Source organism: Salvelinus alpinus, chromosome 18, assembly GCF_045679555.1.
Source record: "Salvelinus alpinus chromosome 18, SLU_Salpinus.1, whole genome shotgun sequence".
In the NCBI taxonomy this organism is placed as follows: Eukaryota; Metazoa; Chordata; class Actinopteri; order Salmoniformes; family Salmonidae; genus Salvelinus; species Salvelinus alpinus.
This window is the reverse complement of record NC_092103.1, coordinates 9,074,077-9,088,908: the sequence shown is the minus strand read 5'-3', so window position 1 is coordinate 9,088,908 and position 14,832 is coordinate 9,074,077. Positions and strand designations below refer to the sequence as shown.

General features: G+C 42.2%; 1 protein-coding gene across 2 annotated transcripts in view; it reads right to left on the bottom strand.

Annotated features, from left to right (window-relative positions):
* Nucleotides 1-14,832, bottom strand: part of LOC139543724 (contactin-associated protein-like 4) — a 198,236-nt gene that overhangs the window by 61,013 nt on the left and 122,391 nt on the right. The window lies entirely within an intron of this gene.

Sequence of the window (14,832 nt, the reverse complement as noted above, 5' to 3'; positions counted from 1 at the left end):
CATCAGCTTTCGGTTCAATGTCCTTTTACTTGAGCTGCTCTAAACCTTTCTAAAGTATCCTCAAGAACTGTTCAGCACAGGTGGACATTATTAGAATGTCCCTTCATGACATGAAGAGAATGTTCTCCTTTGAAAGGGTCAGTTCTGAAAATTAATAATGGGCACCATTATAATAATTTTTTTTAAAGCCACGTGTGTGGAGATGTACGTGTTTCATGATGCATACCTTTTCGTAGCCTATGTAACCATATACACTACCGTTTTAAAGTTTGGGGTCACTTAGAAATGTCCTTGTTTTTGAAAGAAAAGCACATTTTCTGTCCATTCAAATAACATAAAATTTATCAGAAATACAGTGTAGACATTGTTCATGTTGTAAATGACTATTGTATCTAGAAACGGCAGATTTTTTATGGAATATCAACATAGGCGTACAGAGGCCCACTGTCAGCAACCATCTTGTCACGGCCGTCGTCGGAAGGAGACCAAGGTGCAGCGTGGTCAGCGTACATTTTACTTTTATTTTAACTTCTCTATGGTAGGGTGCAGCATTCGGAATTTTGGATGAAAAGCATGCCTAAATAAAACTGCCTGCTTCTCGGGCCCAGAAGATATGATATGCATGTTGTAGATTTGGATAGAAAACACTCTAAAGTTTCCAAAACTGTTAAAATAGTGTCTGTGAGTATAACAGAACTGATTTGGCAGGCGAAAACCTGAGAAAAATTCCTTCAGGAAGTAGGATTTTGTTTTGTTTTGTAGTTTTCTACTCAATGCCATTACAGTATCCATTGATTTAGGACTCAAATTGCAGTTCCTATGCCTTCCACTAGATGTCAACCGTTTTTAGAAATGGTTTCAGGCTTGTATTCTGAAAAATTAGGAAGTAAGAGCAGTCTGAATGAGTGGACCCTAAAGTGTCACAGAGCTTTTTCATGCGCACGACCGAGAGAGTGCTTTTCTTGTTTACCTTTTATATTGACAACGTTATTGTCCGGTTGAAATATTATCGATTATTTAGGCTAAAAACAACCTGAGGATTGAATATAAATTCAATGACATGTTTCTATGAACTTTACGGATACAATTTGGATTTTTTGTCTGCCTGTTTTGACTGCGTTTGAGCCTGTGGATTACTGAAGAAAACGCGTGAACAAAACTGAGGTTTTTGGATATAAAGAGACTTTATCGAACAAAAGGAACATTTATTGAGTAAATGAATGTCTGCTAAGTGCAACCATATGAAGACCATCAAAGGTAAGGGATTCATTTTATATCTATTTCTGACTTGTGTAACTCTTCTACTTGGCTGGTTACTGTTTGTAATGATTTGTCTGCTGGGCTATGTTCTCAAATAATCGTAAGGTATGCTTTCGCCGTAAAGCATTTTTAAAATCTGACACCGTGGTTGGATTCAAAACAAGTTTATCTTTAAACCTATGTAAAATATGTTTGGTTTTCTGAATTTTTATAATGGGTATTTCTGTATTTGAATTTGGCGCCCAGCAGTTTCACTGGCTGTTGAAGAGGTGGGACGCTAACGTCTCACGTACCCGAGAGAGGTTAATGTCGCCAACAAAACAAGAAACAAAAAATTGACCGTGAAATTTAACAGGGCTAAGTGCCACTAACAAAGATAACTACCCACAATCACAGGTGGGAAAAAAGGGCTGCCTAAGTATGATTCCCAATCAGAGACAACGATAGACAGCTGTCCCTGATTGAGAACCATACCCGGGCCAAACATAGAAAACCAAATCATAGAAATAAAGGATATAGAATGCCCACCCAAATCACACCCTGACCAAACCAAAAAGAGACATAAAAAAGGCTCTCTAAGGTCAGGGCGTGACACATCTCTCCTGTGTTCCAATGGCACGTTTTGTTAGCTAATCCAAGTTTATAATTTTAAAAGCCTAATTGATCATTAGAAAACCCTTTTACAATTATGTTAGCACAGCTGAAAACTGTTGTGCTAACTAAAGAAGAAATAAAACTGGCCTTCTTTAGACTAGTTGAGTATCTGGAAATGCCGGAAACAAAGTACTTTCTTCTGAAACTCATCAGTCTATTCTTGTTCTGAGAAATGAAGGCTAATCCATGCAAGAAATTGCCAAGAAACTGAAGATCTCGTACAACGATGTGTATTACTCCCTTCACAGAACAACGCAAACTGTCTCGAACCAGAATAGAAAGAGGAGTGGGATGCCCCGGTGCACAACTGAGCAAGAGGACAAGTACATTAGAGTGTCTAGTTTGAGAAACAGATGTCTCACCAGTCCTCAACTGGCAGCTTCATTAAATAGTACCCGCAAAACACCAGTCTCAACTTCAACAGTGAAGAGGCGACTCCGGGATGCTAACCTTCTAGGCAGAGTTGCAAAGAAAAAGCCATATCTCAGACTGGCCAATAAAAATAAAAGATTAAGATGTGCAAAAGAACAGACACTGGACAGACAAAGATTGGGAAAAAGTGTTATGGACAGACGAATCTGTACAGGGTTAAAGGGATCTTGAAGAAGGAATGCTATCACTCCATTTTGCAACGCCATGCCATACCCTGTGGACGGCACTTAATTGGAGCCAATTTCCTCATACAACAGGACAATGACCCAAAGCACAGCTCCAATCTATGCAACAACTATTTAGGGAAGAAGCAGACAGCTGGTATTCTGTCTATAATGGAGTGGCCATCACAGTCACCGGATCTCAACCCTATTGAGCTGTTGTGGGAGCAGCTTGACCGTAAGAAGTGCCCATCAAGCCAATCCAACTTGTGGGAGGTGCTTCAGGAAGCATGGGGTGAAATCTCTTCAGAATACCTCAACAAATTGACAACTAGAATGCTAAAGGTCTGCAAGGCTGTAATTGCTGCAAATGGAGGATTCTTTGACGAAAGCAAAGCTTGAAGGACACAATTATTATTTCAATTAAAAATCATTATTTATAACCTTGTCAACGTCTTGACTATATTTCCCATTCATTTTGCGAATCATTTCATGTATGATTTCATGGAAAACAAGGACATTTCTAAGTGACCCCAAACTTTTGAACGGTAGCGTATGTGTGTGCATTTTGTAGCTGTAGGCTCTAAACGCAGCATGGGTACGGATTTTGAGCCCTTCCCGACAAGAACGGAATGTGAGAATATATTTCAGGCTGAGAATGAAACGGTTGCCTTCTAACACTGTTCTCTCTCAGATAAAGATTTAAAATGGCATGTGAAGGAGGGAGGACATCCTGCCAGCCGTCCCCATCATCCTCAACCCAGCAGCCCTGCCTGAGACACATTCGTCTGCCTGGCCTGACTGGAATTGATTCCAGGACAGCCACTGAGCTGAAACACAGGATTTCACAGGCTGCCTCACGCTCTCACTGCTGCCTGCTGCCTCATGCACACATTATCTTTCTCTCTCTCAAACGCACACACACACACACACACTATATCTCTCACTGCAGCCTGCTGTTCACATGGCAAGCTTTCTTCTCAGGCACACAAGTAAATGCCTGCAGGCAGGTAACATTCTCTTGTTAATAACAGTCCCTTTATGACGTTGTGGGTTCAGGTGGTCAACTGCTCGGAGCTCTGAGACTTGGAGACAGTCAGACACACAGACACGCGCACACCTGTCTGTCCTCCAGAGGGAGCAACCAACCATCACTGACTGAATGATAGCTGTGTCAAGTCAGAATCATATGAAGGAATGGTGTCACAACACAGGGCTGACAATGCCCGGTTCACAAACAAATCAAAATCAAATCAAAGTTTACATAGACTTACACATACACCAATTTTCAGATGCTTATGCTCCAGCAGTGCAGTAATATCTAAAAATAACAAAACACATATAGTATAATCCAAAAAGTTAAAAGAAGAAAAAAAACAAGAAATTAAGAAATATCAGTGAGCCATCATACAACGAGTCCGGAATATATATACTCTATATAGTAGTAGTAGGATGAGCCATGGTTAGAATACAGTATATACTATACATATGAAGAGGGTAGAACAGTATGTAAACATTATTAAAATGACCAGTGTTCAATGACTATGAATATAGGGGAACAATCTCTAAGGTGCAGGATAGAGTACCAGGTGGTGACCGGCTAGTGACAGTGTCTAAGGATCAGGGCAGGGTACCGGGTGGTGACCGGCTAGTGACAGTGTCTAAGGATCAGGGCAGGGTACCGGGTGGTGACCGGCTAGTGACAGTGTCTAAGGATCAGGGCAGGGTACCGGGTGGAGGCCAGCTGTTTAACAGCTGATTGCCTGGGGATATAACCTGTTTATCAGTCTCCTGGTCCCAGCTATGATGCACCTGTACTGTCTCCGCCTTCTAGATAGTTGCGGGGTGAACAGGCCGTTGCTCAGGGGGCCAAGCCAAATTTCTTCATCCTCCTGAGGTTGAAGAGGCGCTGTTGCGTTGTTAAACGTTGCAATTAAACATGTATGGAATGTGAAGAGTGATGGGTGATGGGTACAGCAGATGAAACACCCTACGATAGAACGGTGCCAGGGGTTGAGGAGATTGTTGAAATGTATTTGGAAAGCGGGAATGAGTTTAGGGATGTCAGTCTTCATCTGCAAGACAAGCGCGGGGTCTGATGCTGAACGAATGGGGTCTGGCTGGTTTAACCAATACAAAGAGACACTTGGCTGGTGTATATCATTTCACTGTATATCATCACGCGGTGTGTCCATCCAACTGTACTCAACATGACTCCAAGTCATTACAGTTCACAGCCATGTCACTGAACCCCCCCGATAAAGAACCTTAAAGTGTGCTAGAATGTCCTACAAAGGACTTCAACGAGCTACAAAGTAAATAACCTCATTCCCCTGAACATATATTTGTATTTGTATCCCCTTCTGGAGAGAGGGAGAGAACGAGAGAGAACCTGCTCCAGGACAGTATGCCACAGGAGCTCACAGACAGGGTGACAGGAGGTTGGCACAGCTAGGCATCCTCTGCTACTTATAACCCCCTCTCTCCCTGGCCCTGATGCCACCTCCAGCCCAGCCCTCGGCAGGCTAAGCCTCTTGCATCGTGACCCCAATCATAGAGAGGTCACAAATATAGCCGTGTCACAGTGCGGAAAAGTCACCGGCTGAGAGACAGGCACAGCAGGCCGGGAGAAAGAACAGTGTAGGCTACAGTGTTGTTTTCTTAGTCGTCATTCACTGGTGTCTGAACTGTAGTTTGTCTTCAAGAGGCGGCTGAGCCTGACAAGGGCCCTGAAGGAGACAGGTAGAGTGACCACATGTCAAGGATTATGCGGGACAGTCCCGCAATTGGCCCTTTGTCCCAATCAAACAATCATGTCCAGCACTCTATCAACACATTCAAACACCACTAAATAAGAAAAAAAGGTTGATTTAATTTTCCCAGTATTAAAGTTAGACATTTCGACCTGTATTTTGCGCTAATGACTGTGATAGCCTATCCTGCTGGTTATGTTAAACACTTCTCCAATCATTGTTGAGATCTGATATTCTCTGCAGCGCAAGACGAGACATAGGCTAATGTCATATGCCAGGGATGGGCAACTTTGATAGGGATGGTGGCCCAAAAAATAAAAATAAATCAGAACTCATCATGAGGGGCAGCAGTTGCTCGCGGGTCTGCATAACCACCCCAAAAAATCAAAGATTTTCATAAAAAATCCACAGATGTATGTGGTCTCTCATTTCTGCATCACCAAATTTTGCATGAGGCAAAAGAGTAGGCTAGGTGTGTTTCAATTGCTCATAAAAGGGCAGCAGACTGCAGGCGTGTAGTGCTGCCTGAGCACACCGGAGCTTCGCTCTGCCACTTCTCACAATGGTGCTTGTTTACTAAAGTTAGATCAAAGCTGCATCAACTTCTTGGAAGATCACATAATGATGAATTAGCGTTCGACATCACATAACCAAATATACAGTGCTTTCGGAAAGTCTTCAGACCCATTGACTTTTATCCACATTTTGTACCGTTACAGCCTTATTCTAAAATGGATTAAACCATTTCTCCCATGTATCAATCTACGCACAATAAATACCCCATAATGATAGGAGCAAAACCAGGTTTTCGTCAGCGATTACAGCCTCAAGTCTTTTTAGGTAAGACTACAATCTTGGCACACCTGTATTTGGGGAGTTTCTCCCATTCTTCTCTGCAGATCCTCTCAAGCTCTCTCAGGTTGTATGGGGAGTGTCGTTGCACAGCTATTTTCAGGTCAGAGACTTGTCCCGAAGCCACTCCTGCGTTGTCTTGGCTGTGTGCTTAGTGTCATTGTCCTGCTGGAAGGTGAACCTTCACCCCAGTCTGAGGTCCTGAGCGCTCTGGAGCAGGTTTTCATCAAGGATCTCTCTGTACTTTGCTCCATTCATCTTTCTATAGATCCTGACTAGTCTCCCAGTCCCTGCCGCTGAAAAACATCCCCACAGCATGATGCTGCCACCACCATGTGTCACGTTCCTGACCTATTTATGTTAGTTTTTGTGTGTTAGTTGGTCAGGACGTGAGGTTGGGTGGGCATTCTATGTTTTCTGTTTCTGTGTTGGTTTTTGGGTTGCCTGGTATGGCTCTTAATTAGAGGCAGGTGTTTGCGTTCCTCTAATTAAGAGTCATATTTAGGTAGGCGTTGTCACAGTGTTCGTGGTGGGTGATTGTCTCCTGTGTCAGTGTTTGTCGCACCATACGGGACTGTTACGGTTTGTTCATTTCATGTAGGCTATTTTTTCCCTGTTCGTGCGTTCTCGTGTTTATGTATGTTCGTCGTTCAGGTCTGTCTACTTTCGTTTTGTTATTTTGTATCATTATCAAGTATAGTTCGTTTTTGTCTTGTCTTTAATAAATATTATGTGTTCACAACCCGCTGCGCCTTGGTTCCCTCACTACTCCTCCTTTTCGGTAGAAGAGGAGGAGGACCGTCGTTACAGAATCACCCACCACGAACAGACCAAGCGGCAAAGGGAAACTAAACAGAGTAAGGGACAGGAGAGAAAGGATTTCTGGACATGGGAGCAAATAATGAATGGAGAAGGTCCCTGGGCTAAGGCAGGAGAAAATCGCCGTTCCCAGGAAAAGAGGGAGGCAGCTAAAGCCCAGGAGCGGTGGTTTGAGGAGGCAGCAAGGAGACGTGGCTGGAAGCCCGAAAAGCCATGGGAACAGGTGGAGGCATTGAGGAGAGCAGAGGCTACCTGGGAGAGGAACCGGAGCTATGAGGGAACGCGTCTGGCACGGAAGCCAAAAAAGCCCGTGAGTAATTCCCAAAAATTTCTTGGGGGGGGGCTAGGAGATAGTGGGCCAAGGGCAGGTAGGAGACCTGCGCCCACTTCCCAGGCTTACCGTGGAGAGCGGGAGTACGGGCAGGCGCCGTGTTATGCAGTAGAGCGCACGGTGTCTCCTGTACGAGTGCATAGCCCAGTGCGGGTTATTCCACCTCCCCGCACTGGTAGGGCTAGATTGAGTATTGAGCCAGGTGTCATGAGGCCGGCTCAACGCGTCTGGTCTCCAGTGCGTCTCCTCGGGCCGGCATACATGGCACCTGCCTTACGCATGGTTTCCCCGGTTCGCCTACATAGCCCGGTGCGGGTTATTCCACCTCCCCGCACTGGTCGGGCAACCGGGAGTATTCAACCAGGTAAGGTTGGGCAAGCTCAATGCTCAAGAGTGCCAGTACGCCTCCACGGTCCGGTATTTCCGGCACCACCTCCCCGCCCCAGCCTAGTACCTACAGTGTCTACACTACGCACTACTTCACCGTCGGGATGGTGCCAGGTTTTCTCCAGACGTGACGCTTGGCAAACCTGTTTTTGCTTTGTAAAGTACCATTAGTAAAAATACTTAAGTCGTTTTGGGGGGTATCGGTACTTTACATTTATGACAACTTTTACTTCACTACATTCCTAAAGAAAATGATGTACTTTTTACTCCATACATTTTTCCTGACACCCAAAAGTACTCGTTACATTTCGAATGCTTAGCAGGACAGGAAAATAGTCAAATTCACACACTTCTGAAGAGAACATCGCTAGTCATCCCTAATGCCTCTGATCTGACAGACTGACTAAACACAAATGCTTCGCTTGTAAATTATGTCTGAGTGTATGAGTGTGCCCCTGGCTATCCTTAAATTATATATATTTTTTAATTATCCCGTCTGGTTTGCTTAATATAAGGAATGTAAAGTGATTTATACATTTACTTTTACTTTTGATATTATATTTGAGCAATTACATTACATTTTGATACTTAAGTATATTTAAAACCAAATACTTTGGTTTTATAGTAGGAAAATTGGAAAATTGGGAACTTAGGAAAATTGGTAGGAAAATTGGGAACTTTCTCCACCACTGTGTAAGGGCATGTCTGGTTACAGCAAATGTCATCCAAAACTCACAGCAGCCATAGATAACCTGGCTATACACTGCAGTAGCCTCTGCTGCAGAGCCAATGGGAAAACAAAAGCAGCACTGCAGGGGGTGAAGTAATATACGTGAATGGCAATACGAGCGAACGCTGTGGGGAATTATAGGCAATTAGCTAGTAATCGGTAAGAGTGGAATAACTATACAATAGAGTGGAAGTAATTTTCACTACATAATAAAATACAATTAAGTGTGACAATTACGGGGTGGAAATCTTGAAAATTTACCAGAATGGTAATCATTATGGTGATTAAGATCTTAAGCTAAATATATGTTTGCAGTGTATATTAGTGACATCAACACATCTCCGATTCTTACTGTATAAGGTGAGGTGGCTATGGACCTAATCGTGCCTGTTCTCTGTTCCTGAGAAACTTGGTCTTTTTATAGATTTAGGTATCTTGCAAACCTAGAGAGAGTGCAGACTAAAATCTCTGTGCATTATAAATTATTCATTTCCCCTATCCACTCATCAGGCTTAGCTACCGGCTTCGTGCTACCGCCTTATTCCCTTTGTCATGCACACACACGCACGCACACACTCACGCACACACGCACGCACGCACGCTCTGTGTCTTAAAGTAACGGTGTGTGCAGCATGCCTGCCTGACATGTCAACATTGGCGTCATTATTTCAGTATATACTCGATGCACTGTTTATGCCTGTTAATTTATCGAAGGAGCACTTTCAACACGCCTCCTGCCTGATGCCAAGGTGTCACACAGACCACAGGGACATGGAGTCAGCTAAAAACAGCGCTCCCCCTCTAGCTTCCACATGTATGCACAAAGGCAGGCGCACTCACACACACACACACACACACACACACATGCATAACCCTCACAAATTAACTCCCTGTCCCCCTTCCCCTCTCTCACACACACACACACACACACACACACACACACACACACACACACACACACACACACACACACACACACACACACACACACACACACACACACACACACACACACACACACACACACACACACACACACACACACACACACACACACACACACACTAACACTACTCCCCTAGGGTGAGGCTTTTCTCGTATTAATTTCTTCATCCTTCCTGACAAGCAGCAGAGCAACAGCATCACACAGGCATTCATATGTACAATGTGGAGAGACTGAAGTTACGTAACAGCAGTAGGGGGTAGAGCAGGAGTGTCATACTCATTTTGCCCTGGGAGCACCATTCGGTCTTCAATAACGTCCCGGAGGGCCGAACTGACAAATGCTTATAAATTCCTTGCAGTCACAATTTGCAAAAAATTGTCCTCTATTCCTCGTTTTTGGAATTTTCTATGCTCCCTGACTGTCCAGTGATTGTTAGCTAACTGGACAGTCAAGAAACTGTATAAATATAGGTCCATTACAGTGGCGGTCGGGGCTGTTTAAGATGAGCATGGCCTTATTTCTATTACAGCATATTGGATGACTGTCATTCATATTCCATTCACCCAGCTCAATGTAACATCGATAAGTTTAGGCTCTGAGTAATCAAGGTGACAGACAGTGACACGTTCAATACCGCAATGCACACTCTTGCCTGCATCTAGCTGATCTAGGGTGTAATCATTAGTCCAAAAGTTGCAAACGAGAGTTTCTATTGGACAAATTCAAGTATGTTTATCCCTGTTTCGTTCCGTTTAAGAAACGTTTTTCAACAGAATCGGCAGAATGAATACACCCCTGATCACACGCAAACACAGTTCACTTTCATAGCAGCCACATACAAACAGCATGATCCATTTGATCATTCTATAATTCCTTCTCGCATCTACACGCTCTCCTCCTCTCACCATTCCTTTCACTTCGCTTGTGGACTTCAGTGCACAACACATCAGCTGTCTGTGACAAGGTGGAAAAACCTTTCGAAGCCAAACCTTCATATAATAACTGCTACACACAGCCTACATCTTTGTCACCATATTAGCTGACCTCAAGCAAACATAGGTACTAGATGTAACACGTTAGTAAATAGGCTACAATCATGCAGTAATTTGTGGCAATAAATTAATAAAACCAAAAACGTACCTTCAGTTGGTAGAGTTCCACTGTTGGATAGTCATAGCCAGCTAGGTAACATAGCATCCCTCTCTGTTTGAGCCAGGTGTTTGAGTATGCTAAACTAGCTTGCTGCATTTGCTAGCTGGGTAAGTAAAAAATATATATATAGATAGCTCTCTCTCTGTCTTGCTTCTCCTTCATTTTTGAAAATGTTTATTTGTTCAAAACTGTTCAATTATTGTCTTTCTCTCTCTTCGAGTCAATTACTCACGACATTTTATGCAATGCAGTAGCTTATGCTTTCCGTACTAGATTCATTCTCTGATCCTTTGATTGGGATGACAACATGTCAGTTCATAATGCAAGAGCTCTGATAGGTTGGAGGACGTCCTCCGGAAGTTGTCATAATTACTGTGTATGTCTATGGTAGTGGGTGAGAACCATGAGCCTCCTAGGTTTTGTATTGAATTCAATGTTCCCAGAGGAGGATGGAAACTAGGTGGCGGTTCTAAGCTGACATATGGAATTGTTTTATGATGGTCATATTATGGATTATTTAGCTATTTGATTTTGAATTTTAGGACCCCTTTAGGTATCACATGCTTAATTTTTTATTTTATTTTATGAAATACTGAATTTTGGCCTTTACTACTATAGCCCAGAGAAACGCATTGAATAAAACATTCATGAATGGCAAAAAAGACAGTCCAAAAAGATAATCAGCATTGCAGACTCTTGGCATTCTCTGAACCAGCTTCATAAGGTAGTCACCTGGAATGCATTTCAATTAGCAGGGGTGCCTTGTTAAACTTCTCTGGGATATGTGGGACGGTAGCGTCTCACCTAACCAACAGCCAGTGAAATTGTAGGGCGCCAAATTCAAAACAACAGAAATCTCATAATTAAAATTCCTCAAACATACAAGTATTATACACCATTTTAAAGATAAACGTCTCTTTAATCCAGCCAAAGTGTCTGATTTCAAAAAGGATTAACAGCGAAAGTACACCTTGCGATTATGTTAGCTCAGTACATAGCCACAGAAAAACACAGCCATTTTTCCAGCCAAAGAGAGGAGTAACAAAAAGCAGAAATAGAGTTAAAATGAATCACTAACCTTTGATGATCTTCATCAGATGACACTCATAGGACTTCATGTTACACAATACATGTATGTTTTGTTCGGTAAAGTTCATATTTATATCCAAAAATCTGAGTTTAGGCGGGACGCTACTATCTCACTTGGCCAAAAGCCAGAGACAATGCAGTGCGCCAAATTCAAATAAAATACTATAAAAATCAAACTTTCATTAAATCACACATGAAAGATACCAAATTAAAGCTACACATGTTGTGAATCCAGCCAACATGTCTGATTTCAAATAGGCTTTTCGGCGAAAGCACACCAAACGATTATTTTAGGTCAGTACATAGCCACAGAAAAACACAGCCATTTTCCCAGCCAAAGATAGGAGTCACAAAAAGCAGAAATAGAGTTAAAATGAATCACTAACCTTTGATGATCTTCATCAGATGACACTCATAGGACTTCATGTTACACAATACATGTATGTTTTGTTCGGTAAAGTTCATATTTATATCCAAAAATCTGAGTTTAGGCGGGACGCTACTATCTCACTTGGCCAAAAGCCAGAGACGATGCAGTGCGCCAAATTCAAATAAAATACTATAAAAATCAAACTTTCATTAAATCACACATGAAAGATACCAAATTAAAGCTACACATGTTGTGAATCCAGCCAACATGTCTGATTTCAAATAGGCTTTTCGGCGAAAGCACACCAAACGATTATTTTAGGTCAGTACATAGCCACAGAAAAACACAGCCATTTTCCCAGCCAAAGATAGGAGTCACAAAAAGCAGAAAGAGATAAAATTAATCACTAACCTTTGACGATCTTCATCAGATGACACTCATAGGACATCATGTTACACAATACATGTATGTTTTGTTCGATAATGTGCATATTTATATATCCAGAGAAATTGCAGAGAGCCACGTCAAATAACAGAAATACTCATCATAAACTTTGATGAAAGATACATGTTTTACATAGAATTAAAGATACGCTTGTTCTTAGTGCAACCGCTGTGTCAGATTTCAAAAAACCTTTACGGAAAAAGCACACCATGCAATAATCTGAGACGGCGCTCAGATATAACAACATTTCTCCGCCATGTTGGAGTCAACAGAAATACGAAATTACATCATAAATATTCCCTTATCTTTGATGATCTTCATCAGAATGCACTCCCAGGAATCCTAGTTCCACAATAAATCGTTGTTTTGTTCGATAATGTCCATTACTTATGTCCAAGTAGCTACTTTTGCTAGCATGTTTAGTACACATGTCCAAACGCTCGTGCAGATCCAGACGAACGTCGGACGAAAACTTCAAAAAGTTATATTACAGGTCGAATAAACTTGTCAAACTAAGTAGAGAATCAATCTTCAGGATGTTGTTATCATAAATATTAAATAACGTTCCAACCAGAGAATTCCTTTGTGTCTACAGAAGTAATGGAACGCAAGGCGATATCATTTGGAATGCGCGTGACCAAGAACTGGCACTCTGCCAGACCACTGACTGAAACACCTCTCATCCGGCCCCACATCACAGTAGAGGCTTCATTCAACGTTCTACAGACTGTTGACATCTAGTGGAAGGCGTAGGAAGTGCAAACAGGTCTTACTGGGATTTGAATAGGCGATGAGTTGAAAATCGACCAGCCTCAGAATTCTCAATTCCTGTTTGGATTTCTTCTCAGGTTTTTGCCTGCCATATGAGTTCTTTTATACTCACAGACATCATTCAAACAGTTTTAGAAACTTCAGAGTGTTTTCTATCCAATAGTAATAATACTATGCATATATTAGCATCTGGGACAGAGTAGGAGGCAGTTCACTCTGGGCACGCTATTCATCCAAAAGTGAAAATGCTGCCCCCTATCACAAAGAAGTTAAAAGTCCATTTGTGGATTTTCTTTCCTTCTTAATGCGTTTGAGCCAATCAGTTGTGCTGTGACAAGCTAGGGGTGATATACAGAAGATAGCCCTATTTGGGATAAGACCAAGTCCATATTATGGCAAGAACAGCTCAAATAAGCAAAGAGAAATGACAGTCAATCTGGAAAATTTCAAGAACTTTGAAAGTTTCTTCAAGTGCAGTCGCAAAAACCATCAAGAGCTATGGCGAAACCGGCTCTCATGAGGACCGCCACAGGAAAGGAAGACCCAGAGTTACCTCTGCTGCAGAGGATACGTTCATTAGGGTTAGGGTTAACTGTCCCTCAGATTGCAGCCCAAATAAATACTTCAGAGAGTTCAAGTAACAGACACATCTCAACATCAACTGTTCAGAGGAGACTGTGTGAATCAGGCCTTCATGGTCAAATTGCATAGAAATCACTACTAAAGGACACCAATAACGAGAAGAGACTTGCTTGGGCCAAGAAACACAAGCATTGGACATTAGACCGGTGGAGGTCTGTCCTTTGGTCTGATTAGTCCAAATTTGAGATTTTTGGTTGCAACCGCTGTCTCTTTGTGAGATGCAGAGTAGGTGAACGGATGACCTCCATATGTGTGGTTCCCACTGTGAAGCATGGATGAGGTGTGATGGTGTGGGGGTGCTTTGTTGGTGACACTGTCAGTTATTTATTTAGAATTCAAGGCACACTTAACCAGCATGGCTACTACACCATTCTGCAGCGATACACCATCCCATCTGGGACTATCATTTGTTTTTCATCAGGAAAAGGACCCAAAACACACCTCCAGGCTGTGTAAGGGCTATTTGACCAAGGAGAGTGATACCCTCCACAATCACCCAAACTTAACCCAATTGAGATGGTTTGGGATGAGTTGGACCGCAGAGTGAAGAAAAAGCAGCCAACAAGTGCTCAGCATATGTGGGAACTCCTTTAAGACTGTTGGAAAAGCATTCCTCATGAAGCTGGTTGAGAGATGACAAGAGTGTGCAAAGCTGTCATCAAGGCAAAGGGTGGCAACTTTGAAGAATCTCAAATCTTTAATATATTTTGATTTGTTTAAAACTTTTTTGGTTACTACATGATTCCATATGTGTTATTTCATAGTTTTGATGTCTTCACTATTATTCTACAATGTATAAAATAATCTAAATAAAAAACCTTGAATGAGTAGGTATGTCCAAACTTTTGACTGGTACTGTATAAGTTTTTTCTTTACACATATTTAACCCCTTTTTTGGGTAGGCACAAAACTACCTTCATACTTCCATTAATTTTTAAAAACCGGTACTAGTTACCTTCAGATCAGTCCCCTCTGTGGGGGTCATAGAGCAAAACTGAGAACATTGTTTTTGTGAGAATCTCCCCTTTTCACAGTTGGG